Source organism: Chelonia mydas, chromosome 3 (genome assembly GCF_015237465.2).
Source record: "Chelonia mydas isolate rCheMyd1 chromosome 3, rCheMyd1.pri.v2, whole genome shotgun sequence".
Lineage (NCBI taxonomy): Eukaryota > Metazoa > Chordata > Testudines > Cheloniidae > Chelonia > Chelonia mydas.
The window spans coordinates 45,256,180-45,283,237 of NC_057851.1; the positions used below are offsets into that span (position 1 = coordinate 45,256,180).

Sequence of the window (27,058 nt, forward strand, 5' to 3'; positions counted from 1 at the left end):
ATTGCCATTGTTTTTATAAGTAGTTGCCATGACTTTTTAGACTTTTGGTCTAGAATGGACTTAAAACACAACAGATGGCTACAATTATGCATCTGTAACTTTTTTTCCCCTAGAATAACTAAACAGTGCACAATAAAATAAACAGATATATTCCAAAGAGACTCTTGCCATTTAGGAGAACCATACATGGTTATTTTAAAAAAAACAAAAAACAAAAAACAGAAAAAAAACACAACCCTGCCCCTCAATACGATATGAATGAAGCATAAAAAAATATATTAGTTTTGAAAATATAACGTAGCCATTCAGTAAGTGATTTGTTCATATAATTTTATTTTTGGATTAACAGTCTTTCAAGCTCTCATTACAATGAAAGTATGTTATGATTTTATAATTTGGGGCCCAGTATTGCATACCTTTAATCAGACAAGACTCCCACACTGCAGTCGATTAGAGTTTTGCCTGAACACAAAATGCTAGCTCAGGTCCTTGATTTTAGTTGATTATCTTTAAGAAAGTTAGATTGCATTGTTACATTTATTATTTAGTATAATTAGTGTCAGCTTTAAAGCAGACTTGGAGCAATAGCTCTTCTTTACAAAAACATATAAACAAATAAAAAACCACACTCAACCGTTCAGTAACCTCATAGGTCAATTTCTGTAGTAGGCGGGGGGGAGGGAGGGAAGAGGGTGGAAGGCAGGGACTAAGCAACAACCAAAGTAATTTCCTATTAAGTTGTATACAACTTGTATTGACATCAGGTCTACTGGCAAAATCTACCAAAATGCTAAGTATGGGGTGAATCACCTGTGTCCTGAATCCATCTTGTTGTATCTAATAATGAATGCAGAGATTACTTAACAGAGGGTAATTTTAGGGATCTGAATGGTAGCAGTTGTTACAATTGTTACAGTAAGAAAAGCAGGATGGATCTGATTGGAAATTTTGACTTGGAACATTCTGGTTATGGTATTGTTTTAAAATCATGTCTAACAATATTTAATGTATTTCTTCTGTTTGACTTCCCATGCCTTGACACCACATTTAAAAAAAAACAAAATTTAAAAGAGATTCAAAAGTTTCCCAAGGCTGTGTGCAATTTGTGCCAAATCCTCACACCAGCGCTCAGCGAGAGGAACTGGAGCTGGACATATGCAGCGGCATATGCAGCCTTTCATGCCTCCCCCTCCTAGGGGTGGAGTCTGCATGATGATGGGTCCTTAATGATGATATCAGGGAAGGCAATCTTTTAGCTTTTGTGGGGTTTTTTCATTTTTGTTTTTAAAGACCTCTCACCCTCCATACGATTCTGTGCACTACAGGCAGGTTAAATTGGAGGAAGTGAGCGTCTGACATGTTGCCTGATTAACAGTATGCTGGAGAAAGTAAACAGCTTCCTCACTCCACAGAGGATAAAAGCAGCTCCATCACTTCAGTCCTTCCACACACTCAGCTGTTCCAGTCAATCCCTGCACATCTTACTTCTTGGCCCTGACGTAAGATGGTTTTCACAGGACAACCACCTTCTTACTTTGCAGTGCCACACTTTCCAACCAATACAAAGAGTACTTTCAGAGATCAGAAATTGTGTGAAGCTGCAAGAGAAACAAAGGTGACAAGCACAAGAAATTAGTTACAAAGTGTGATAGAAACCATGTACAAATCACATACCTATTGAAGAACAAGACACAAAACCAGCAGAGTAAATAGGGTCCCTAATCAGCAAAGTACTCAAGCACCTGAAGTGCTGTACTGACTCCAGGCCCAGCTAGGGAAACCAGTAAGTCACACAAAAAAAAGCCAAAAGGGCACTATGGCGGGTGGGGAGGGGGTTGTTTTGGTGGAGGGAGGTTGTTTATTTGTTTTATTTAAACTCAGATATGTGCAATTATTAAGATTGCAAACACAAATCGAGTTATTGTGACTGCACAGAGGCCAGAACACCCAACTTTTTACAAAAAGGCACAGTGTTTGCTGTAGCATTATAATGAAATCTACAGTAAAATACATGGTAAATTTGAACATACACAAATTAGCCACTCTAACATTTATTGTGTCACTGACCATTACTTCTCAACAATTATGGAAAACTGCAAAACAATATAAAGAATGGAGAAAACCAAATATAGCACCAAGTTAAAACCAAAAAAGCAGATAGATGATGAGATTGAGCAAGCTTAATTATGAATAAATATTTACACTTATGTTTTGAAAGTATTACAGTGAGTTGTGTTGTGTGTGACTATTGCTTGTAGAATGTGGAATCTCACATGTACTTCCAAAGATCATTGTCCATAATCCCATCCCTAACAATTTTTAACCGGATGGTTTTTTTGTTTGTTTTGTTTTTTAAGTTTGGTTGTTTTTTTTAAACTTAATCATAGAATATCAGGATTGGAAGGGACCTCAGGTGGTCATCTAGTCCAACCCCCTGCTCAAAGCAGGACCAATCCCCAATTTTTGCCCCAGATCCCTAAATGGCCCCCTCAAGGATCGAACTCACAACTCTGGGTTTAGCAGGGCAATGCTCAAACCACCTAGCTATCCCTCCCCCCAAATATTAATTAATATTCACTTGTTATTTGTTTAATATCTTTGGTTGCTGACTCCATTCTGGGGGGTAGTTTTCTCCATTGTCACTGGCATATTGTAACTGGCCAGTCAGAGGCTGTACAAGCTCTCTGAGCAGTTGAGTGATTAGTTCCTGAAAGCTGAGGACACCATTTCTGTGATTGAAGAATAAATGGAGGACACCACAAAATGGAGGATGAAAGATTTAACACCGCCTCTTTTACACTGAAGCAATCATCTTTCATCTTCCTCAGCAAAATTATAGAGGATATATCTGAAGCCATACACCCTTCAGGATATGCTTCTACAGGCACACTGTTCTGAAGATTCAGAGCAGGCTGCGCAGCAGGGACAGGAGGACGGTGAAGAAATTTGGCAGCATGTGACCTCCAGAAGAAGAAAGGGGAGCGTCCATGTACCAGCAACGCAGATACAGGTAAGTAACCGTTTTCATGTTCTCTCCACAGGTACTAATGAGGAGAGCGGACTAGATGATACATCTGGGGAAGGGAACAGAAGGAGACTTTGCCAATTGGAAGGCATGAGATGCACTGTCCTAGGGTTGGGGGGTTCCACGACCACCGCTCCCAAGAGAAGGAGGCCGGTGGTGGTGGTCGGGGACGCTCTCCTCAGGGGGACTGAGTCATCTATCTGCCGCCCCGACCGGGAAAACCGAGAAGTCTGCTGCTTGCCAGGAGCTAGGATTCACAATGTGACAGAGAGACTGCCGAGACTCATCAAGCCTTCGGATCGCTACCCCTTCCTGCTTCTCCATGTGGGCACCAATGTATTGCCAAGAATGACCTTGAGCGGATCACTGCGGACTACGTGGCTCTGGGAAGAAGGATAAAGGCATTTGAGGCACAAGTGGTCTTCTCGTCCATCCTGCTCATGGAAGGAAAAGGCCTGGGTAGAGACCGTCGAATCATGGAAGTCAACAAATGGCTACACAGGTGGTGTCGGAGAGAAGGCTTTGGATTCTTTGACCATGGGATGGTGTTCCAAGAAGGAGGAGTGCTAGGCAGAGACGGGCTCCACCTAACGAAGAGAGGGAAGAGCATCTTCGCAAGCAGGCTGGCTAACCTAGTGAGGAGGGCTTTAAACTAGGTCCACCAGGGGAAGGAGACCAAAGCCCTTAGGTAAGTGGGGAAGTGGGATACCGGGAGGAAGCACGAGCAGGAGCACGCGAGAGGGCAGGGCTCCTGCCTCATACTGAGAAAGAGGGACGATCAGCGAGTTCTCTCAAGTGCCTATACACAAATGCAAGAAGCCTGGGAAACAAGCAGGGAGAACTGAAAGTCTTGGCACAGTCAAGGAATTATGATGTGATTGGAATAACAGAGACTTGGTGGGATAACTCACATGACTGGAGTACTGTCATGGATGGATATAAACTGTTCAGGAAGGACAGGCAGGGCAGAAAAGGTGGGGGAGTTGCACTGTATGTAAGGGAGCAATATGACTGCTCAGAGCTCTGGTATGAAACTGCAGAAAAACCTGAGAGTCTCTGGATTAAGTTTAGAAGTGTGAGCAACAAGGGTGATGTCATGGTGGGAGTCTGCTATAGACCACCGGACCAGGGGGATGAGGTGGACGAGGCTTTCTTCCGGCATCTAATGGAAGTTACTAGATCGCAGGCCCTGCTTCTCATGGGAGACTTCAGTCACCCTGATATCTGCTGGGAGAGCAATACAGCGGTGCACAGACAATCCAGGAAGTTTTGGAAAGTGTAGGGGACAATTTCCTGGTGCAAGTGCTGGAGGAACCAACTTGGGGCAGAGCTCTTCTTGACCTGCTGCTCACAAACTGGGAAGAATTAGTAGGGGAAGTGGATGAGAACCTGGGAGGCAGTGACCATGAGATGGTCAAGTTCAGGATCCTGACACAGTGAAGAAAGGAGAGCAGCAGAATACGGACCCTGGACTTCAGAAAAGCACACTTTGACTCCCTCAGGGAACTGATGGGCAGGATCCCCTGGGAGAATAACATGAGGGGGAAAGGAGTCCAGGAGAGCTGGCTGTATTTTAAAGAATCCTTATTGAGGTTACAGGGACAAACCATCCCGATGTGTAGAAAGAATAGTAAATTAGGCAGGCGACCAGCTTGGCTTAACAGTGAAATCCTTGCTGATCTTAAACACAAAAAAGAAGCTTACAAGAAGTGGAAGATTGGACAAATGACCAGGGAAGAGTATAAAAATATTGCTTGGGGATGCAGGAGTGAAATCAGGAAGGCCAAATCACACCTGGAGTTGCAGCTAGGAAGAGATGTTAAGAGTAACAAGAAGGGTTTCTTCAGGTATGTTAGCAACAAGGAGAAAGTCAAGGAAAAAGTGTGGGCCCCTTACTGAATGAGGGAGGCAACCGAGTGACAGAGGATGTGGAAAAAGCTAATGTACTCAATGCTTTTTTGCCTCTGTCTTCACAAACAAGGTCAGCTCCCAGACTGCTGCACTGGGCAGCCCAGCATGGGGAGGAGGTGACCAGCCCTCTGTGGAGAAAGAAGTAGTTCGGGACTATTTAGGAAAGCTGGATGAGCACAAGTCCATGGGGCCAGATGCGTTGCATCCGAGAGTGCTAAAGGAGTTGGCGGATGTGATTGCAGAGCCATTGGCCATTATCTTTGAAAACTCATGGCGATCAGGGGAAGCCCCAGACGACTGGAAAAAGGCTAATGTAGTGCCTTTAAAAAAGGGAAGGAGGATGATCCTGGGAACTACAGGCCAGTCAGCCTCACCTCAGTCCCTGGAAAAATCATGGAGCAGGTCCTCAAGGAATCAATTCTGAAGCACTTAGAGGAGAGGAAAGTGATCAGGAACAGTCAGCATGGATTCACCAAGGGAAAGTCATGCCTGACTAATCTAATTGCCTTCTATGACGAGATAACTGGCTCTGTGGATGAGGGGAAAGCGGTGGACGTGTTGTTCCTTGACTTTAGCAAAGCTTTTGACACGGTCTCCCACAGTAGTCTTGCCAGCAAGTTAAAGAAGTATGGGCTGGATGAATGGACTATAAGGTGGATAGAGAGTTGGCTAGATTGTCGGGCTCAACGGGTAGTGATCAATGGCTCTATGTCTAGTTGGCATCCGGTATCAATTGGAGTGCCCCAAGGGTCGGTCCTCGGGCCGGTTTTGTTCAATATCTTCCTTAATGATCTGGAGGATGGTGTGGATTGCACCCTCAGCAAGTTTGCACATGACACTAAACTGAGAGGAGAGGTAGATACGCTGGAGGGTAGGGATAGGATACAGAGGGACCTAGACAAATTAGAGGATTGGGCCAAAAGAAATCTGATGAGGTTCAACAAGGACAAGTGCAGAGTCCTGCACTTAGGACGGAAGAATCCCATGCACCACGACAGACTAGGGACCGAATGACTCGGCAGCAGTTCTGCAGAAAAGGACCTAGGGGTTACAGTGGACGAGAAGCTGGATATGAGTCAACAGTGTGCCCTTGTTGCCAAGAAGGCCAATGGCATTTTGGGATGTATAGGTAGGGGCACTGCCAGCAGATCGAATAGAGGGGAATGATCACGTCCCTCGACATTGGTGAGGCCTCATCTGGAGTACTGTGTCCAGTTTTGGGCCCCACACTACAAGAAGGATGTGGAAAAATTGGAAAGAGTCCAGTGGAGGGCAACAAAAATGATTAGAGGACTGGAACACATGACTTATGAGGAGAGGCTGAGGAAAGTGGGATTGTTTAGTCTGCGGAAGAGAAGAATGAGGGGGGATTTGATAGCTGCTTTCAACTACCTGAAAGGGGGTTCCAAAGAGGATGGATCTAGACTGTTGTCGGTGGTAGCAGATGACAGAACAAGGAGTAATGGTCTCAAGTTGCAGTGGGGGAGGTTTAGGTTGGATATTCGGAAAAACTTTTTCACTAGGAGGATGGTGAAACACTGGAATGCATTACCTAGAGAGGTGGTGGAATCTCCTTCCTTAGAAGTTTTTAAGGTCAGGCTTGACAAAGCCCTGGCTGGGATGATTTAGTTGGGGATTGGTCCTGCTTTGAGCATGGGGTTGGACTAGATGACCTCCTGAGGTCCCTTCCAACCCTGATATTCTATGAGTCTATGACTTTTATATGGATTTGAAACAGTCAAGTCTTGCATCATTCTAACATATATGGAAATGCCCTTACCAAACTAACTGGGAATGGCCAGATTTCAGAGTTATGAGCACAGAATTTGTGTTTTGACTGACTGAAGTATAATACCCCCGCTTCTCTCTCCTACAAGAGTCCTAATGGAGGAGTTTTATGCAACTTGCATAAAACACATTATGGAAAGGAGATTAGTTCAGTTTTAATTTAGCCAACTAAATTGAGTATTACTGGAAGCAGCTCTAAGCTTTACAATTCCCCTAATGAGGTCCAAATTTCTACAGATGCTACCACCTGAGACTACCATAACGTTTTATTTGGATTTAAACCTTTAAAATTGGCAGCATTGCTGCGTCTCCGTGGCCACCTATAATTTTAGTTTTATACTCTCCCAGGTGGTTGATTACTAACCCCAATAACAGGATTCCTTTTCACATTGAGTAGGGTTCTGCTCTCTACCCCAGGATTGTATTGAAACTTGAGCAGACATGGATGGGATGGTGTTTTTGTTTTGTTCTATCAAGACCAAAGCAATTTGATTTATTTGATACGATTTTTGCTAAGCGTCTTTGATTCTTCACGACAGTTGGAAATAATGGTCTTTTGCTAACAAAAAGAGCAAACTGAGAGTCACGGCTTTTATGGGGGACAGGAAACATTTTTTAAGGAAGGGCTGTATTATCTTGTACAGTGACAAAAAGACTGTAGGCAAATAAAGCCTCAGTTGACCAAGCTGAAATTTTTTCCCACTTGTTTCTAGCTCAAGTCTTCTCAGGCTGTTTATGTGATATGAAAGGCACCAAAATCTGCTTACATCTATATCACTGTTAAAGAGAGTCTTCCAATGCCCTTATCTTCAGTCATAGAGGACTCAGTTCTGTAACCACCCCACACATGGAACACCAACTGATCTCAAATGAAGTAAAACTCTCATGAGAAGAAACTCTCATAGGAGGTCCATGAACATCCTTAAAACTTTCCTGTGATGGTCAGGGATAGAAGAAATACCATTAGTCAATTTCACCCAGATAATTACTCTCAATTAAATCTGTTAGTGAAAAGAAAAAAAATTCTTTAGGTCCAATACTGTAACCTCTTTCACAGAAAGGAATTCTACTGAAGCCACATACAACATTCTCAATATCCACAAGTATCTCTCAATCCAGGTTTTCTACTTGGAATGAAAGACCTATTGTTGATCAGAGTACTGAAGAATTAGATGTATGTTCATGGATCAACGAACCATATTTAGTTCCATTAATCTTTCCCTATAGCTCCCAATTCACATTTTTGTTGCTTTATCTGAGTATCTTCTCATTCCTCTCAGAATGTCTGGTATTGTCATGACCAAAAATATACACAGCAACTCACATCTGGTTTCATCATTACTCTACACAATGGCTACGTCACCTCCAGGGTCATGGACATGATACCTTGCCCAAACAGACAGAGTCCCAGGTTCCCTCTCTGATTCCAGACCCAGTCAGGGGTGCTGGAACAATTTGTATAGTGGGGTGCTGAGAGCCTTTGAACCAAACTGTAAACCCTGTATATGATGGAAACCTAGTTCCAGAAACTACGGACCCACTCTCATCAGATTCCTTGTTGCAGTCAACTCCTTTCCCTCTGCCCTGGTTTGGCTTTTGTCCCCTCTGCATTCAAATTAAATGGCTTCCTCCTGCATGCTACCGGGGTGCCAGCAGGGGGTCACAAAGCAGAGGAGACAAGCCCCCTGCTTTCAGATCCAGTGCTCAAATCCACCCCAGCCCAGAGCAGCTGGGGGTAGCCCAGGGATTTTCCTACACCCCGCCCCCCGAATTTCTCCAACCCCCCCCAGTTTTGTGAACTAGTTACATGCAGTGTTGCCAATTTAGTGATTGTTTGGAAATTTGAATTGAAATTGAAATACACACTTTATTACACACTTTAAAAGCATACAACATGTATGATAAAATACATGTATCTGAAAAAGTATAATAGATTTGAGAAGTATGAACATAGACTAGCTTCTTTATACAGCTGTTGTTTTCTAGGACAATGTCAGTGCATTCATTTCGGTGATGTTGGCCAACCTAATAATTTCAAATTCTGATTTGTAAGCAAAGTCTAAATGAGCTCTTCCTGACAGCTAGTGATGAGCTGGGGGACAGGCTTCAGGACCAGATTGTATTTACATTCACACCTAATCTACCTAAATATCCAGCAAACAGAGCTGTGTTGCCCAAGTGATAGATTTTGGCTGGGGTTGGGTTACAAATCACTTGAATGTGGGGGGAGGGTAATGAAATGGTGTTATTCTTATTGTATGAGTAAAGGGCAGTAGAACTGTACTTAGCCTGTGCTGATTGAAGACATCTAGAGAGGGTGGGGACAGGTGTTTTGCTTGATGGTCTGCTTGCGTCACAAGTACTATTTGACCTGCCCCTCTCCACTGTTTAAAGACAGAGCTGATTAGACTTCATAGAGAATCTTTTGTTTTGTTAAGTGACCACAGCTGAAATCACTGATAATCAGGTCTAAGCACTTAGACCTCATTTGGGACAGTGTTTCTGTGGAAGAGACGGCCCAGCCTGCACTAGCAGTGAGGTTCCCCCACTGAGAGCTGAAATCACAGAGCTGGTGGAACCTCAAGAGACCAACTCACAGAGGTCACACTGGCAGGTGGTAGCAGAAGGTTACGGCACAGGGCCATTGGCAACAGATCGATGGAGTGAATGGTGGCACAACGAACAACAGTGGCCAGAGTGAACAGTGAGCAGCTGGAGGAATGAGCAAGGTGCCTTCTTGCCCCCACCTGGGTGAACTCATGTGAAAGCACCTCTGAACTCTGAGTCTCCGCTGACCAACGACAACACCGGTGAGTGTTAATGAGGCTGTTAAGAATTCTGGAGACACAACACAGTTCATGTGAACACACATGGCTGCGGCATCATACTTTCTATTTAAGCAAGAGATCACACACTACAAACTGGAGGCCAATGTTAAGTTCATTGTCACTTGTTCATCCTGAAGTTGAACACTGGTTCTGAACAAGACAAATGCTCACTATCTTTCTTCAAGAAACTTAGCTGACTGGCTAGAAGCATGTGGTGCGACAGTGAAAGACTCAACGGTTGAAAAAGTGAAGAACTCTCTCACCACATTCAAAAAATTTCCATACATGGCTGATGAATGCACCAAAGCAAATGGGCATCAAGTATTAAGTCATTGTGTACGTTATCTTGATGTCAGTGGTCGGCCAGTAGATGCATTTCTAGATGTTCAAGTTATAGAAGACACATCGGCTTCATCTGTGACAACCCACATCTTACAAGAGTTAAATGCTTGTCAATTGGACCCCAAACAGACGGCTGCTTGTTCATTTGATGGAGCTGCAGACTTCTCTGGAAGACATGGTGGAGTACAAACTTTGCTCAGAGAAAAGTGTAACCCTAATCTCTCCTATACACACTGCAGAGGCCATCTACTCCAACTAGCACTAGGACGAGCTGCAGACTCTTCAAAAGACATTTAAAAAGCTATACATTTAATGTCTTCATTATATTCTTTTTTCAGCCAGAGTCCAAAAAGACTGAATATCTTGGAAAATATAAAAGATACACTGGGACTGAAGTTCAAATTAGTGCAGCCTTGGAAAACCCTCTGGCTTTCTCATGAGCGATCCTTGGCTGTTGTCTTAAAATTACTCCAGCCGTTAGTACTGGCTTTGGAAAGTATCTACCAAGATGGGATGGATCTAAGTAGTGAGGCTGGTGGATTACTTTTGCTACTACATTCAGAGAAGACTATTCCCATTCTCTTTCTTGTAAGTCTACTGTTGAAACCACTTGGGTCATTAAACAATGCCATCCAGGCATCGGCTATAACAGTAGTAGATCTTTGTCGAGCAATAGAAGCTACATTTGGATCAGAGAGCTATCCATTGAAAAAGTACTGGAAGAATCAAAGTCATTAGTCAGCTTCTCGACTGAAGTCATTTATATTGAATCCTTAAATGAAGAGGACAAGTGTTTGTTAAGGCAACTGAAGAAGTACACAAACTTGATTCTTAAAAATCTACAACAGCAACTTCTAGATTCTACTCAACCTCTACATAGCTTTTACAGATCCCTGTCCTATAAAACACCGACAGTTGAGTGAAGTGAGGAACTACCAGCAATGGGACTGCCATGTGCTCAGGACAGAATAGAGAATTTGAACATAGAGTGGAATATCACACAACGAATGAATGAAGATTTGACTTCAACTTCTTTTTTATCAGCACAAAGATCGGCTCGAGACACTAGTGATATGTTTCCTGGGACGAAAGAAGTAGGAATTCATCTCTTGCTACTCCCAGTCACAACAGCTACAGTTGAGTGTTCTTTTTCATCATTGAACAGAATTGTGTGTTCTGAAAGAAGTCACCTTCTGCCTGATCATGTGAATGAACTAATGAGCATATCAGTTGAAGGAATGAAAGTACTGGACACACAAGAAGCCACCAAAGATGAATGCACTGCATTCAAGAAGTTCATTAACAGAGTTGTGCAAAATTATAACAAGAAGCCACAAAGGATGTAGATGTAGTGCTTCATAGAAGGCTTGAGTAGCCAACTTTAATTTATGTGATGGATTTTAAAACATGAGTTAAATCTAATAAAATGGTCATGAAACATTTTTCAGTTTTTACTCTGGTGCCATACAGCCCACTTTCACCCTCATGGTCTCACCCCTCATCGGCCCTGACCTCCCACCCTGAAAATTTGAACATCCCCCCTAATTTCAATTCCTGGGGAAAACACTGTCAGAGTAGCCACTGCAGGGAAAGTCCAGCTGTGCCCTGTAGTCCGGGGCTGGAGCATGCTAGGTGCTCTGTGGAGATAGCATATGCACAATCTTGCTCATGGAGTTGTTAGGGGATGCCGCAAGCTCAGTCACTCAGTGGAAATAGCACATGTGCAGTCTACTCAGCAATGGCAGTTGTGAACAGATGGAGCATGCTCAGTTGCTCTGTAGGAATGGTGCATGCAGTCTGGGAAGCACTAGACATTGCAAAAGGCCGGAGCATGCTCAGTCAGGATGGAATCTTCAGATATTTTAGCTGCTAGAAGTTTCTACTGAGCATGTGCAAACTGGATTTTTCAAATGCTTATAATTTGGCCAAATTTGGGTGGATTCTCACAGGAATATCAAAAAGGCACATCCCTAACACAAAGGCTATCACATGCCAAATTCCATGTCCCTGTTTCAAAGAATGGGGACAGTAAAATTGTTCAAAGAAAAGTTTGTTTACACACACAGCAAAATATATTTACCTAGGCTTGTTCTCAGAAATGGCTGAACCATTCTGACTGAAAATTTTCAGAAAAATAATTCAGTCTGATGTAGACACCCACAATGTCAAATTTTAGCCCAAATGGTTAAAGTTTGGCAAAAAAGTTATAAGCAACTGTAAGCAGGGTCTGAGAATTGAAGTGTTGGACAACCTTTATAACAGGCCCTGCCCATAATATGCAATACATACAATAGCTAGATGGAGGAGTGGGAGCCTACTTACCCCAAAGCACTAAACTAACTAATGGCTGAAATACTTTTATTACAGGAATTCTTTCAAATTATGGGAGTGAAAACAGCATCTAAATCCAACAATGCTTGGCATTTTCATAAAACTCTTTGTAATTAGGCTTGATTACATTTTTAAATCAGTAAATGTCAGTTTCATTGTACACATACAAACTGACAAACAAATATTTCCATCAATGATCATCAAAATGTATAGATATGCAAATTAAGAAAAATGCTGTTGAGAACTTACAGTTTAAGGATATTTACTCTCTCTATTTTGACATATGATATTAACAGTTTGTGTTTTAATGTTTATCAAATTTTAACTTTTGAATCTCAGTGTCTGTCATTAAATAATTGTCTGACCCTTGCATAGTTTACCAGAACTATTAAAGTATAGATTATAAATTAAAAAACCTTAAAAATCATAACTTTGTGCAACTGTGAAAATCTGAATGGATAAAAATCAAAAAGGTCTTAAAAACAGAACATTGATACCTGTCAAAATTGTTTAAAAAAAACAAACAAACAAACAAACAAAAACAGAACCACCCTAATTCTGCCAAGCCTCATTATGAGTTATCTTCTTGCCCAAAGTGTCTTCTGCCACCTAGTGGACAATTGTTTTTGCAGTCTTAATACAAAATCATAGAATATTAGGATTGGAAGAGACCTCAGGAGGTCATCTAGTCCAATCCCCTGCTCAAAGCAGGACCAACCCCAACTAAATCATCCCAGCCAGAGCTTTGTCAAGCCGGGCCTTAAAAACTTCTAAGGATGGAGATTCCACCACCTCCCTAGATAACCCATTCCAATGCTTCACCACCCTCCTAGTGAAATAGTGTGTCCTAATTTCCAACCTAGACCTCCCGCACTGCAACTTGAGACCATTGCTTCTTGTTCTGTTGTCATCTGCCACCACTGAGAACAGCCTCACTCTATCCCCTTTGGAACCCTCTTTCAGGTAGTTGAAGGCTGCTATCAAATCCCCCCTTCTCTTCACTCTTCTCTTCTGCAAACTAGATAACCCCAGTTCCCTCAGCCTCTCCTCCTCAGTCATGTGCCCCAACCCCCTAATAATTTTTGTTGCCCTCCGCTGGACTCTCTCCAATTTGTCCACATCCCTTCTGTAGTGGGGGACCAAAACTGGACACAGTATTCCAGGTGTGGCCTCACCAGTGCCGAATAGATCTGCTGGCAATGCTCCTACTAATACAGCTCAATATGCCATTGGCCTTCTTTGCAAGAAGGGCACACTGCTGACTCTCATCCAGCTTCTCGTCCACTGTATCCCCAGGTCCTTTTCTGCAGCACTGCTGCTTAGCCATTCGGTCCCAAGTCTGTCGTGGTGCACGAGATTCTTCTGTCCTAAGTGCAGGACTCTGCACTTGTCGTCGTTAAACCTCATCAGATTTCTTTTGGCCCAATCCTCCAATTTGTCTAGGTCACTCTGGACCCTATCCCTACCCTCCAGCGTATCTACCTCTCCCCCCAGCTTAGTGTCATCTGCAAACTTGCTGAGGGTGCAATTAATCCCGTCATCCAGATCATTGATAAAGATGTTGAACAAAACCGGCCCTTGGACCGACCCCTGGGGCACTCTGCTTGATACCGGCTGCCAACTAGACATCAAGCCGTTGATCACTACCCGTTGAGCCCGACAATCTAGCCAGTTTTCTATCCACTTTATAATCCATTCATCCAATCTATACTTCTTTAACTTGCTGGCAGGAATATGGTGGGAGACCATATAAAAAGTTTTGCTAAAATGTCAAGGTATATCACGTCCACCGCTTTCCCCATATCCACAGAGCCAGTTTTCTCATTACAGAAGGCAATCAGGTTGGTCAGGCATGACTTGCCTTTGATGAATCCATGCTGACTGTTCCTGATAACCTTCCTCTCCTCCAAGTGCTTCAAAAGAATGTGTGTATTCTTTGCAGCTTTTATAGGTACAATATGAAAAGGACACATGCTGATCTGTATATATTTGAAAACAGTCCTAAATTTCTCTAGAGTCAGTAACAAAAGAGATTCTCTTCTGAAGAGAGAAGTGGGAGATTAGAGAGGGTTCAGGGAAAATAAGGGGAGCTACTTAGTCTCAGTAGGGGTGGATGGGTGTCCCCTGTACTCCTGTCCTCCCAGTAGCTAGCGTCCTGTGCTCTCTCACACCATACCCCGCCCCTGGCAGCTGGTGCCCTGCACGCCAGCATCCCCCTGCTCCTCATCCAGGTGTTAGCATCTTAGAAGTTATTTCTCAGAAATACATGGACACAGATGTACTAAGTATATTTTTTATCATTTCATGGTTGGCTAGGTCTCATGTAGAAGTACATTTTTCATGTGCCATATCCTCAGACTGACATAATGAAATTCAAATATTGAGAGATTTGGATGTTCTTTAATAAATTCAAACAGTTTCTTTAATAAGTGAAAAATTCTGTACAGAATTTTTACATTCATGCTTCTGTAACCCTTCTGCCCGTCAGAGTTGGCAGCAACAAGGGCCGGGTTCAGTATCTAGGGGATCCATTCCAATAACACAATGCAAACCGGCTCGAGCCCCCACCCAGTGACCTGGGACAAATATATACCACCCCCGCTGGGCGCCTCCAAGAGGCAATACTTCCCCACTTGCAAGCACATAATCTGAGTGTAGCAAAAAGCCTTTTAATAACAGAGAGAAACAATATGGCATTATGTTGGGGAAACACCACCAACAGGATTCATAACACAACCCATGAGCAAAAACCCACCCCAAGCAAATTGGGGCATACCCTTTCCCTTTGGGTTCTTGAGTCCAGCAACCCCAAATCACCCAAAGTCCCAAAAGTCTCTGTCCCTGGTCAGGGCAGCCCCAGAGTTCGAAAGTTTACCTGCAGAACTTTACCCCCCAACCTGGGTGGAGATGGGGGGGGGGAGAAGAGAGGTAAGGGTCATCTTACATGATCTGAAGCTGACCACCCCACAGCTCCATAGGCCTTCGCTCCGCCAGCCGCACCACGAACTGCTTCGCTCGGCTCCGCTCTGCGGCCCACAAGCAGCTCCCACCGTCCCACGAACTGCTCCACCAGCCGGTCCACGAACTGCTCCGCTCCGCGTCCCACAAGCGGCTCCCGCCATCCTATGAACTGCTCCACTAGCCTGTTCACAAGGCACTCCAGCCATCCCACAAACTGCTCCACAATATATCTTCAGGCTCCCCCACTACTTAACACAACGCTCATTGATTTCAGCTCTTTGGTGAATTCAGCTTGTAGTAGGGGAGCCTCAGTCCTGGTGCACCATTAGCCCAAAGTGAGCTCAGCAGCCTGTAACTAGACTCCTAATGGAATCAAAATTAGCTGTGATATTCCAGAGTGGAGAGAGGAGGAAGTGCAATTAGCATGTAAGACCCTCACCAAGGGGCCCATGCCACCAAGTATTAATACTTGTCCCCAGCCTCTCTCAATTCACAGAGTTTTGGAACCCATGACCCTTGCCTAGAGAGTGCTACTTAGTTGATGGTGAGTCCCTCCATCATAACAAAAGGCCAAGTACAGTTCCAAGCACAGTTCCCATAATCAGGGTAATAACAATTTATTCTTCCTGCCCCAATAACAGAGACACTGGGGATCCCACAGCAGCCAAAGTGACCATTTGGGCAGCTATGGCCTCATTCTAGGTGGGGTGGGTGTGCCTATGCAAATGAGATCGGCCCCTGAAGTTCTTTTCCACAACTTGCCACACTTCAACGCCAGATGTCAGGGTGGAGCTCATCCTGACACTGCTTACACTTCTAATTTGAAAGCTGTCAATACATTTCTAATGTATAAAAGCATCAAAATGTAGGGCGGGAAGAGACCTTGAGAAGTCCAGCCCAGCCCTCTGCTCTGAGGCAGAGCCAAGTAAACACAGACCATTCCTGCAGGGATTTCTCCAACCTGTTCTTTAAAAAACGGCCAATGATGGGGATTCCACAACCTCTCTTGGAAGCCTATTACAGAGCTCAACTTCTGTTCTAGTGAGAAGGTTTTTTCGAACATCTTACTTAAATCTCCCTTGCTGCAGATTAAGCCCACTACTTCTCATCCTGTTCACTTTTTCCTTTAGCTCCTAAAATTGTGTGCTTCTGTTTTCAAAGTGCAGAACTGAATTAATCAGTAAGTCTACTTCAGATGATAGTTTATTAATAAAATATTGAGTGCTGCAACTTAATTCCAAAACCCCTAAAAGCCAGAATTTTTTTCTAATTTCAGAATCAGGAGCTGAACACTGGTTAATGGGGGTCAAAGACTGAATACAGACCTTCAGAACTATAGTGCCAGCTAGGTTAATCATTTTGCCTTTCCAATATCAAAAATGGGCACTAAAATAAAAAACTTTTTCCATCTCTAGTTCACAAGGCACTTGTCAAAGGTGGAGAAGCATAAATAAGCCCAATTTACACATCTAATGAAGCACGCTGCTCTGAAACATTTGTTCTGAGAACAGTGTAGGCTACTTATAAAAAAAAAAACCCTCACCTATGACATATACAAGGATCTGGGTTCTGTTTCCATTTCTGCTACAAGTTACTTGTGACACCACAGTCACTTAATTTCTCTGTGCCTCAGTTACCCCATTTGTAACGAGAAGTTGTTATATTACTGCCTTCTTCTAGCATGCTTCAAAACTGTATTATGTAAGAGTTGCAAAGTGAATAAGGATTAAAACTAGTCAGCAGAGAGGTGGAAACAGAACTGAAGACATCATAGCTTTCAGCTATGGGCACACTCCTAAGTAAGGAGGCATTTTAGTGAGAGGAAAAAACGCCTTTTGATTTACTCCTCATGTGCCTTACATGGATGTCAGGGCTGGGGGGAATTATGACTTGGTGTAGTATTTGAGATCATGTAATTAAAAACTGTTGTAATTCATACAGCCAAGGAATTAAAGTTGGGTGCTCAATCTGAACTTTGGCACTCACCTTAACTGTTTCTTAATGTAGGTTTTTAAACTGAATTTCTTAACTAGGTGGTTTTTGTTTCTTCTGCTTTCCTTACTGCATCCCACACAAAGGTGCACATCAGAGTATGTAATAGCCCAAGCTGATGCAGCCTTAAGGAGCCAGAGTTCTATCAAATTATGCCTCATTTAATGTGCACTTTAGAAGAGGCACTGATGTGCATACACTGACATGCAGTAGAGTCCATCTTTGCCTGGAGGTGTTAAACAATCATTCCCAAAATATCATATATCAACAGAGTCTGATTTTCAAATACTCATAACGTAATCAAAATTAAACTAAGTTTCTCCAAGACATGCCAGGTCATTTCTCCTTATTGAACACTATTTTGCTTCTCAATTTAAACTTTCTAAACCTCATTTGATGATGAGACCTGTTCAAAACATGTCACAAGTTGCACCAATGGTGGCAGTGACAAGAAACAGAAGTATTTCCCAAGCATTGTCGACATCTAAACTGATCGTGACCACTGCTTTAACTCTAGATTGTAAACTCTTTGAGAAATCGACTGTGCTTGTACAGCACCTAGCACAAAGGGGTCCTGGTCTCTGACTAGGGGCCCTGGGTACCAAAGAAATAAATATAATTAATAATAATCTAGATGGAGCCGTAAGGCTCCAAGAAAGTCATACTGATCTATAGGAAGGTAAAGAATTGGGGTTTAAGGATGTAATTTTTTAAAGTTGTTTTGAATACTTTTAATTCGTATTTAATCACACAAATATATTTTAGAATACAGCCCACGCCACATTAAAGCATACAGCCATTATGAATGAGAATTGTTCCTATAACCTTACTTTTTGTGACCGTTTTCGTAACCCATTAAGTCACCATAGACGAACATGGAAGTATGTTTGTAAAGCCAAACAGATCTTGATGGATAAATGAAACAAATCCATGTTTGTTGTTAGAAGGACCAGAGCCTAACTCAGTAACTTAATGTGTTTGTTCAGACTCCCAAAGAAGAAAAAAAAGAAAGTGTGACGGGTTCAGTCACAGAGACCCCCTTGGGACAGTCACCTGATGTGCTGAGACGATCCCTGAGCCAGTTTTCTCTGCCAGTTTGGAGCTCCAGAACCCAGTCTTGTTGAGCCAGACATGCCAGCCTGCTGCAAGCACAGACACAGGGTCTGAACCACACCCCCAAAGCTGCAGACTTAACTGAAAACAGCTTAAGAAGTGCTCCTGTCTCCAGCACGCAGATTCCCAGCTCCCATTGGGATCCAAACCCCAAATAAATCCGTTTTACTCTGTATAAAGCTTATACAGGGTAAACTCAAATTGTCCACCCTCTAGAACACTGGTAGAGAGATATGTGCAGCTGTTTGCTCCCCCAGGTATTACTTACTTACTCTAGGTTAATTAATAAGCAAAAGTGATGTTATTAAGTATAAAAAGTAGGATTTAAATGGTTTCAAGTAATAACAGAGAGAACAAAGTAAGTTACCAAGCAAAATAAAACAAAACATGCAACTCTAAGCCTAATACAGTAGGAAACTGAATACAGCAAATCTCATCCTCCCAGATGTTTCAATAAGCTTCTTTCACAGACTAGCTCTGGGCCCAATCCTTTTCAGACCAACGTTGTAGTTTATGGCCTCGGTCCAGCAATCGCGCACACACACACACACACACCCCGTAATTACAGTCCTTTGTTCCAGTTTCTTTCAGGCATCTCTTGGGAGTGGAGAGGCCATCTCTTGAGCCAGCTGAAGACAAAATGGAGAGGCTTCCAGGGCCTTTTATGTTTTCTCTCTTGTGGGCGGAAACCCCCTTGTTCTTCTGTGCAAAATCACAGCAAAAAGATGGAGTTTGAAGCCACCTCGGCAAGCCACATGTCCATGAATGATTCAGCTTTTTGCAGGCTGATGCCACTGTTTACATGTTAGTTTGAATGTTCCCAGGAAAGCTCAGATGTGGATTGTCATCTCCCAAAAGTCCATTGTCAGCTAAGTGTTTCTTGATTGGGCACTTACTCTGAATAGTCCTTTCTCAAGAAGCTGACCAAATGCTTCACTGACGCTACTTAGAATCAAACACACAGATACAAGTACAGAGCCAATCTTCATAACTTCAAATACAAAAATGATACACACATACAGACAGTATAATCATAACTAGCAAATTACAACCTCTCCATAGACACCTTACTTGACCTCCTTTGTACAAGATTTGGTGCAACTATAGGACCTTGGTTGCAACAATGATCTATACAGTCACAGTTCATGTCAATAAGGTCACAGAAGGTATTCAAGACCACAAAATAAGAGATTAATAATAATCACGCTAGTGCCTACGGAGCAAGGAAGCATGGGACCCAATTCTGCGAGGCACCGTACAAACACAAAGTAGTAGCCAGTCCCTGACAAATCAACATTGGCTGGAGGCCATTATAACAGCTTCTAGAGCAGAGGTTCTCACAACAAATTTTTTGGTGGCCTCTGAGTGCAGCCACCAACTCTTGCTGGTGGCCATGGTTACAATTTTAACTAAAATTCCTAATTAAATTTAGGAAAGACAAATAAATATGCACATATACATGTCCAAATCATTGCAATTTATTTATGTTGGGATTTTTTGAAGACTCAATAATAAAAATAATGTACACTTGTCTCTATTTATTGGACCTCAACAGAATAGAAACACAAATAAGGTGCTTTGCACATTCTTGTCTTTTTTGTTGTGGTTTATTTTGCTTTTTTGGTTGCTTTTTTCCCCAAAACTTGCTAGCTACTAAGTCTGCTGCTGTGAAAAATAATATTAACAAATATACAAGCCCAGGGACAAATAAAGCCCTGGATGGGGAGGTGGGTAGCGAGGCAGTGGGGGCCAGAGGCAATGGGGAGAATGGCTGGAGGGCCGGGGGAGGCAGTGGGGAACAGATGGGGGTGAGCCCAGGGCCGGACCCTGCTGCCCACCACCCCAGGGAAGGTGGGGAACTCACTAGCAGCCTGCTCCAAAAGTGGCCAGGACCCAATCCCTGCTGGTGGCCTTGGGAGAGGGGCCACTGCACTCCACCTCCCCCCATCACTGCCCACAAGGCTCTGGCTGCAAGAAAAGCCACTGGCAGCCGCATGCGGTCACAGTGGCCCTATTTGAGGAACACTGTTAGAGATACACAGCATTCAGCAAAAAAACAAAACAAAACAGGAATCATTTTTTAAAATGCAATATAGTTATATTCTTTTCACCTTATGAGGACAGTTAAATAGGATTTTACACCCTATAAGTTAGAGATGATCCAGAACTGGAGTCTGGAACTGGTATTCTGGGTTGGGCCTCTCTGCTGAAAGTGGATCCAATCTGGGGTTTGCAGATAGTTCACATTTCCATTTCAAAACCATTTTATAAGAGGTATTTTGCAGCTCTTCCAGTGTATCTAATTAGTACATATTCTTAGCAGGATAAGCTCTAGATGGCCGTCAATAGAACATTCCAGCATCTGCATATTTCATTTACCCAACTTCTCTTTACAGTACAGCAATTTATTATTGACACAGCATAATTTATGACTGATATCTTACACTGGACAGTCATTTTAATTCAACATCTTGTAACTTCACAATTGCTGACATTCACAAGGGTTCCCTGCACCATATCTGACTTTATGGGCTTAGGCCAGTTTACTCTGGGGAGCTATCCTCATATTTTTAAGTGTCACTGTCTAAGATGTGGAGGGACTTGGTTATACCGAACCTCAATTCAATTCCAACCATACCATGCCCCGGCCAATCTACAGTCTTCCTAGAAGCATGGATCAGGGCATTTACACCAGGTAGGGTTCCTTACACTTTCCTCTCAAATCATAAATAACCAAGAGAGATAGCTACAAAAGTTACTCTTTAGCCAAGTAGCATCCCTGTATGACTGAACTGTTTAGTTTATTATTTAAAACTTACAAGTCTTTACAGGACCCCGATGACTGGACAAACACTGCAAACTACAGAAGATGTTGGTAAGACGGTCAAATGGTGGAAGATACTCTCCTCAGAGACAGTACCCTTTGAATAGTAAAAGCAAGAAAAGTTCAGCATTTTGTACACCAGGGGGCAATGTATTCTTTAAAATGGCCAGCTGAGTTGCTTTTTATATAAAAATCTTGTATTTTGTCTGGAGAAGCTGGCTAACTTTGCAGAGAACAGTATGTGCTAAGGTAACTTTGGAAACATTGCTGCGTATTCTTAAAACCAGATCAACCCATTAATATACTGTAATAGTTGCTTTAAAAAAGTCAAAGCATTTACTGGAACAGTGCAAGTAACAACTGGAACACACACAGGCAGGATTTAAACTTTCTCCAAACCCCTCCCCATGCCCGCCGAACCAAGACAAACATCATAATATCAATACAAGACAACAACTTAAGACTAATTTCCACCTACTGGTGGAAATGCTGCCCACTCTGATCATTACTATATGATGGGAAATGTGGCCAGACCAGAACACCTGATCCATACAGCCTTGACCTTTGGGAAGATCTAGTTTTAGATCTGAACTTCTCAGCCTAAGTCCATTTCAGTAGGAGGGATTCTAATATCCCATCAAACTTTGGAGATTCCGCTCTTAATCTGAATCAGTCTCTAGATAGAATATAAAATTCTAGTTGGTTAACTTGCAGTCTCAGCCTTGTATAATCACCTGTATTGTAGGATTTTTTCAAAGGACAATCACAGTCCGGCTAAAACAATTCTCCGGACATGGGAATGGACTAAAACAGAAGTAACATCTCAGCAGAAGGTGAATTAGTCCAATGAGCTTCACTTGGCAGCGATGAACTTTGACTAAATCCTTGTTGCTCAGTTTTCATTTGTACTGATATTTAGTCATAATTTATCTAATCAGTTCCCTAATGGCTGATGTTGAAAGCTCTAGTCCCTTGATGCATGTTTCCTTAAGAACTATGTTGATGATTTGATAGGGGTAATATTAATCCCTGGAAATCTTCGCTTTTCCACTGCATATCCACCTGCCAGAGAAAGATGTGCAGCAGTGTGCGCAAGGGGAAGGTGGCAAGGCATGTGATGGCACGGGGAAGCCTCCAGGCCTCCAGCCACACATGTGGAACGGATATCTCTATAAGTATTTCTTAGTCCTTCCTCCACCAGTGACAGTACAGCTAAGCCTTACTGACATTGACAATACAGAACCAGTTACTTGTCTGTCATCCCTTCACTTACTAGAAAGCTACAGATGGAAGCCTAGTGCTGAAAGCTAATGTAGTAATGTATGTAGTACACTGCCATATTAGTTAGGCTTATTTCTCACACAATGGTGTCAGAGATCTCTTTACTTTATCCCCAAGTAATTCCTCAGTTTATCTTAGCATCAATCATCTTTTGCTTGGTAAGTGTAACCACAAGAACCACTTCAATGCCAACTGGCAGAGGTTTCACTCTTCTAGAACACCAACTCTTATCAGGCCTGCCAAACTCACTACACCTAGCATGCTGCTTTCACAATCTTTATCAGGTCACATAAGTTCTTAAATAAAATGTCATGTAAGTTCTTAAATGAAAGCCAGGATCTCACAGGTCATTAATATCGTTGTGAAATATACATATTGGAATTATGTAAGGAGTTAAGTCTATACATACACACACACACTGGAATATATGTTTTAAAGTCAGACTCAAAGCACTATTGACAAACAGATTTTTCCCAAAAGATGTATATTCACCTGCCTGCCTAAGTTCAAACATAAATTGAGCATTGCAAGCCAAAGCAATGGAAGCCATGTTTGTATACGAAGTCAACCCGGATACATGAAGGCTTCATGGAGTCAGCACACTGGGAAACAAACAACCGGGTCATCCTGACTCTGGAGACAAAACAATGAATTTGTGGGGATAGAAAAAAAAGGCAAAAGGACACCTCTTGATCCTTCACTGAGAAAGCAAAAAGGATAGCACTTTCTGCACTCATTAAAGAGGAATCCCAGGCATGTTGGAAGATTGCATTAGGTGAGATTAACAAGCTAAAATCCTTGTATAAAATAGTGTAAGTTTATACTCTAGGAAACATGTTGTACTGTTTGTTCCCATAGTTATCCTTCTTACTCTCGCTTAAATCTCAGCCTTTGATAACAAACTTACGATTGTTTTCACTGTAAATATATCTCTGTGCTGTGCTATAGGAGTTGATCCTTAGCTGAACCAAACAGGCAAGTGTGTACACTATCCCTTTTGGGATAGCAAACCTGGTAATTTCTGCAAGCATCCAGTGATTAAGGGCTGGACTTTGCCAGGAGAGCTCCAAGGACTTGGGGGTTGGTGCATGCCTATCGGTAACGTGCATAGAGAAAACGAGGTCTGCAAAGGACTGGAAGGCAATGCTTGTGTTGCCACAGGCTGTCGGTTTCAGGGAGCTGGGCCACAGCAGGCACAAACAAGACTGCTTCCTGCTAAGGGCAGGTAGAGGTGAGGTACCACCCCAGCAGTAACATTGGAAGGCGTCAGTGACTTCATTCCAGATCCCAATGCACATCTGTTTGTATCACATGACATCTGTATGACTAACCAGCTGAAGACTAGAATAATAGGGTTGCTGCAGGTCAGAAATTAGATATAAACTGATAATTATATTCATTTTTAATGGGGAAAGCTTACAGAGTGCCTTTACACTGGCAGCTTAAATAAGGATACTTTCCACTGGTTAAAATTTCCTCCAAATTCAAGAGACTTCCTTTGCTTTTGTTTTTTCTGCCACTTTTCCACAGTATCAGCAAACTGAGCTCTTCTGCTTCCAATTCTTTTGCCCCAATAACTTAATATTAAATCTTGAAGGGGCCCTCTTGTCCCCCGCCCTTCCCCAGGGACATGGTGCCAGCGGCTTCTGGGAGCGATGTGGGGCCAGGGCAAGCGGGGAGCCCTCCTTAGCCCCGCTGCGCACCAAAGACTACTCTGTCCAACTCTTTGCAACTGTCCCCCTGGACTTCTCCCAACTCAGCCTCTCAACCTCTCTAGGTTAGACCTTCTCTCAGGACCGACCCTCAACAAAATCCCAACATCAAAGTATAAACTTAAACCCACTTCCATCCTCCTGGGGCTTGACCATTCATCTCTCTCTCTAGTTTCCCTTACTCTATTCCCACTTACAATGCTTCCCAGGGCTCTCCCCTGGAAGTCCAGTTCCTGCCCTTTTGCACTTATGAACCCAGCTCCGGTGAATTCTGTTCTCCTATTTTGCTACTATAGTAGCTGATGCTAATCATTTAGTTGAGCCAATACATTAAGAGCTTTGGACTTCTTTGTAAAAAATAAATGCACTAAACAGAAAAATATATTTTAATACAACAGACTTATATGGCAGGATAGTGGAAACAACATCTCTAAGCCAGTGTACACATATATTCACCATATGGATGGGTTAGGATTTCCCTGAACACTTAGAAATATTTTCCAATAAATTCCCTGTTGTACCATAGTTCAGTTTATTTGAAGAGTAAATATAAATTTTATTGTGCCTTTCCCTCTGTGAAGCAATTAATAGGAAAAAAAAATATTTGACCCAATTTTACCTTCAGTTATGCAATCAAGAACTCCCACTGAAATCAGTTGGAGTTAACTCTTTTGATGGCAGAGCTAGCCCTATTGTTCATAGATTCTATTATAATGTGCTAAAGATGCACTGTAACGTTTGCATATTTTGCTTTCTGTGTCATTTCCCACAGAGGGAAAATAACCCCCCCCCCCCATTTTCAGTTTCAAAAAAGTTGTTAAAATATGTATTGCATATCCTCTAAGGATTCTATTGCCCTTAACAAAACAAAACCACAAACTTTCTTCTGGCTCCTATCTCTATACTTTAGTGCCATAGTACCTCTTGAGAAGAAATCATGCAGAGTTTAGGTGAAGGAAGGTAAGGAGTTAATAATTAATCCAATATAACACTGCCTTGCCTCTTGTGTATAGTTATGTATGTTTGTGCAAAGAGGATGTATAATGCAGTGGTGTGGCGGAGCAGAAAATTCTGATTGGGTAGTATTTGACACTCTGCAGAGGTGTGAGAGACTGCTCAGGGTGAAAGGCAGTGGAGAAGTATATCCTACATTGTGTCAGCTGTGCCTTCTAGACAAGGAATTGGTGCTGTCATGTCTTTTTTACTATATTATCCAAAAGGGCTGCTCTCTGTAGTTACCGGAATTCAGCTGCACCATAAAAATCATGGTTAGATGTTACTATGTTGGGGGACACAACACTGTCAATATTCAGTATGTTTTTAAAATAATCTCTTATGAGGATAAATAGTAGGTATTTGGTATTGCAACTCTAACCAATTTCTAGTATTAAAAAAGCAGGTCACAGCTGTTTCAGTTGTAACAGAGTAATGAAAGGTATATTATTTAATATTTTTTATGTTATGCCTTAACCTCAAGGAAACACCCTGCACTTCCAGTGATGCTCTACACTAAGATACAAATTGAAGACACTGATAAAAAAATCCAGACTTTACAAAAGTATGATGTGCTGAATATTCACTTACATAACCTAACTCACCCATTACCACAGTCAAACATATTAGCAAATTAGCCCATAAACAAAAAAGACAATATATGTTTGCAGCATGTAGAAGTTTTCACCCACATCCAGAATCAGATCAGTCATCAAATAACCACAAAAGAAAATGTCTCCGCATAAAGTTAAGTGAGGAAGTGTACTAAATTTATTTGTATGGATGATGTAATTGCAGTTGATTGCATGTCTAGTACTTGAATTCAGTCATCTCTCACCATTCTCAAAAAGAACAGGAGTACTTGTGGAACCTTAGAGACTAACAAATTTATTAGAGCATAAGCTTTCATGGGCTACAGCCCACTTCATCGGATGCATAGAATGGAACATGTAGTAAGAAAAATATTAAACACACACACAGAAGGGGGAAGTTGCCATACAAACTGTAAAAGGCTAATTAATTCTGTTCAGTCCATAATGTAAGATTACCTTACTTCTGATCTAACTCAATAAAATTCCATCTCCTGCTTCACAGCAACTTACAATAAAACAATCATATGTAATGCACTTTTCTTTGCTATATAAGAGTTAGATATTATATGTTAAATGTCAGTATCTCAGCACCTCCGTCTTCTTCAATTTTTTTAGTCTCATAACTCCTCTGACAAGTAGGGAAATATTATCCCCCTTTTACAGATGATGAACTGAGACACAGGAAGGGCCATGTGACTTCCCCAAAGTCAGACAAAAGACCACAGTGGTACCTGGGTCTCCCACATTCTAGACCATGGGTGGGCAAACTACGGCCCACAGGCCGGATCCAGTCTGCAGAATCACCAACCCTGTGGCGCCATAGGGCTAAGGCAGGCTCCCTGCCTGCCCTGACCCCGCGCCGCTCCCGGAAGCGGCCAGCACCATGTCCCTGCGGCCCCTGGTGAAGGGTGGGGGGCAAGAGGGCTCCGTGCGCTGCCCTCACCTGCGGGTACCTCCCCCGAAGCTGCCAATGGCTGTTCGCAGCCAATGGCAGCTTCAGGAGAGATACCTGCAGATGAGGGCAGTGCGCGGAGCCCTCTTGCCCCCCACTCTTCCCCAGGGACATGGTGCCAGCTGCTTCTGGGAGCGGTGTGGGGCCAGGGCAAGCAGGGAGCCCTCCTTAGCCCCGCTGTGTGCCAAGGACTTCTCTGTCCAACTCTTTTCAACTGTCCCCCTAGACTTCTCCCAACTCAGCCTCTCAACCTCTCTAGGTTAGACCTTCTCTCAGGACCCACCCTCAACAAAATCCCATCATCAAAGTATAAACTTAAACCCACTTCCACCCTCCTGGGGCTTGACCATTCATCTCTCTCTCTAGTTTCCCTTACTCTATTCCCACTTACAATGCTTCCCAGGGCTCTCCC

At 42.7% G+C, this 27,058-nt stretch overlaps 1 long non-coding RNA gene across 4 annotated transcripts in view; it reads right to left on the minus strand.

Moving 5' to 3' along the window:
- Positions 1 to 313: 313 nt before the first annotated feature.
- Positions 314 to 27,058, minus strand: part of LOC122464962 — a 60,619-nt gene continuing 33,874 nt past the window's right edge. For 3 of the 4 annotated variants that reach the window (XR_006289428.1, XR_006289429.1, XR_006289431.1), the window contains 3 exons: positions 21,111 to 21,212; positions 7,492 to 7,657; positions 314 to 1,598 (listed from right to left, as the gene is read on the minus strand). This is a non-coding gene — a long non-coding RNA (uncharacterized LOC122464962). The remainder of the gene's footprint in view (positions 1,599 to 7,491; positions 7,658 to 21,110; positions 21,213 to 27,058) is intronic. The other variant, XR_006289430.1, reaches the window with a different exon arrangement.